The 2,536-nt window shown below is 40.5% G+C and overlaps 1 long non-coding RNA gene across 1 annotated transcript; it reads left to right on the forward strand.

Annotated features, from left to right (window-relative positions):
• On the forward strand, positions 1–1,939 carry LOC134484131 (uncharacterized). Its single transcript, XR_010061511.1, has 2 exons — positions 1–290; positions 1,659–1,939. It is a non-coding gene; the product is annotated as an uncharacterized LOC134484131 (long non-coding RNA).
• The last annotated feature ends 597 nt before the right edge of the window (positions 1,940–2,536 follow it).

Raw genomic sequence — 2,536 nt, forward strand, 5'->3', positions numbered from 1 at the left:
TAGAGTTTGACCATAGGACCTCAAAGCCCATCCTCACAGTGATGCACTTCTTCCAACAAGGCCATACATCCTAATAGTGCCACTTCCAATGAGCCAAGCATATTCAAACCACCACAGGAAGCAAAGTTGAATGAGGTCATAATGCTGAGGTCATAATCTGATAGGATCCATGTGTCTATATGTATGCATAAAAGAAAGGCCATAAACACACTGTGGGAAGGTAGCCATCTACAGGAGAGAAAAAGATGCCTCACCAGAACCAAACCATGCTGGCAAACAGCTCCAGTCCAGTAAGAAAATACATTTCTGTTGTTTAAGCCCTTAGTCTCTAGTATTTTATGGCACTCCAAGATTTTTTCTTTTTTTCTTTTTTAATAATTGGACCAAAATATATATAAAAGTGAGGCTTCTAGAAAAAATGTCTATTCTTCCCTATCTTGAATCTCTCCTCAAACTTGACCCTGGCCTCCGCCTGGCCTTACATTTCAAAGCTAGGTATCTAAACACATCTTTGTAGACAACAGTTTTGTCCAAGGGAATATCCACAGAGTACCTTGTGGGCATGAGGTGGTTATTGATCTTGGCTCTCTTGGAGATTTTCTTCTTGCCCATTGCAGATGTCACTTTTTGGGGATAGCGGTCAATTCCAGTCACCAGGGCATGGCTGTAAGGGTGATCTGAGATGCCGTCCATCATCAATGATCATGATATGGCTTTTCATCCAGAGTAGCATCCAGCCAGGACCAGCACCACTTTCCTGGTTTTCTTGAACTTGCCCATTTTGACATCAAGCAGTCAGCACCCAACAGACAACTAAAACCTGAGCTCCTAGATTATTTGAAGTAGGAAGACCCACTCTAAATCTGGGCCACACCTCCTAGTAGCAACACAGATCAAAGGACATAGAAGAAAGAAACTGGTTTTTCTGTGTTTGCCCTCACTCTTGTTGGCAAGTTTGTCTGTCTTGTTTACTATTAAATTCAGTTTTGTGAAGATTGTGATATAGACTGAAGACCAGGAGCTCATCTCCAAGAGTCACTGTTGGAACCCTATGAGCACCCTCCCTAAATGATGTCCCAAACTACTGTGCTGTATCTCAGTTACAAACTGATTCAGGCAACACTCAGATTTGAAAACCCAATCTCATTTGGATAATTGACCTACAGCACCGTGGGTGAGAAATATAAATTCCATTATAAACAAATTAAGTTTTTACAGAGTGGTACTAGGCTCAGTGCATAGAGGGAAGATAGTTACACCCCCTTCTTAACCCTCTTCTAGAAAAGAATTATCATTCAGATATAAAGAGTTTAGTAGCTGACAGACTCCATCAGTTAGCACCTTCATAATCTGCTTCAGCTTTTGAACCCAGGTCACATTTCGTGAGTCAGCTCACTGAGAAAATTGCAATGATCAAAGTCACACTGTCTAGGGACTTTGGAGGTAGGTTAATTCCAGCTAGTGACTTAACAAAGCAGTAGTTCAAGATCCTGGGCCTTTCCAATCAACATGGGAAAAGCTCTGCTTCACTTAGGAAGACTTGGCCTGGTTCATATCATAATTCTATGGCTTCCCCCTGTTCCATCCTGCTTGTCCTTCTTTATTATTCATGTTTTGTCCCTAATAATCCTTTCTCTCTCCTTGTACCTCTTTTTCAGACTGACAGTTGGGATGAGAACCAGCCTAAGAAAGGAGAGCACAAGATGGGGCTTCAAGACTTGATTCATGTGCATACTGCTGGGAGTGATGACCCGGGTCACATTGGAAGATTGTGTATGCACATAAGCAATCCCTGGCATGTGACAGCAGCCCAAACATTAAGACATTTGTCACGTTTCAGATAAAATATTCTAGTAGGGAGAGTACATTCTGGAAGAATGATTCAAATATTTTAAGTCCATATAAATGACATTATAAAAATAAAGAAAATGGAATTTCATGCTTGTAATGTATTCAGTTATACTGACACCATACAGAAATTTAAAAGCAGAATACAAATAGCAACTAAAAACCAAGTGTAGCCAGGCATGGTGGCACATGCCTTTGATCCCAGTGCTCAGGAGGCAAAGGCAGGCAGATCTCTATGAGTTGGAGTCCAGCATGGTCTTCAAAGCAAGTCCAGGACAGCCAGTGCTATTATACAGAGAAACTCTATCTTGGAAAAAAAGTATAAAACATAAAGTCTCTTTAATAGCTCACAAAGAAGTCTGCATTTAATGTAATGGGTGATCATAAAAAGCTGAAGATCAAATACAAGACTGGAGCATTAGAGTGACTAAACTTCAATGCTCAACAGAAGGAGGTTAATTATGCCAAAGCTGAGGTCCTACTATAAAAATATGAAAAAAAAACCTACAGGATCCTGGCATGTGTAATGGTGACACATAATACCAAAATTCTGACTCCTTTGTCTTCTATAAAACTTCTGAACCTATAAAAATGGTGGCCAACACTTCCTACTATATGAGCCAGCACTTCCTCCATATAAGGAGATAGAACAAGAAGATTCTTCTACAGAGCGACAATGCCTATAACC

The sequence above is a fragment of the Rattus norvegicus genome, chromosome X, assembly GCF_036323735.1.
Source record: "Rattus norvegicus strain BN/NHsdMcwi chromosome X, GRCr8, whole genome shotgun sequence".
Classification (NCBI taxonomy): domain Eukaryota; kingdom Metazoa; phylum Chordata; class Mammalia; order Rodentia; family Muridae; genus Rattus; species Rattus norvegicus.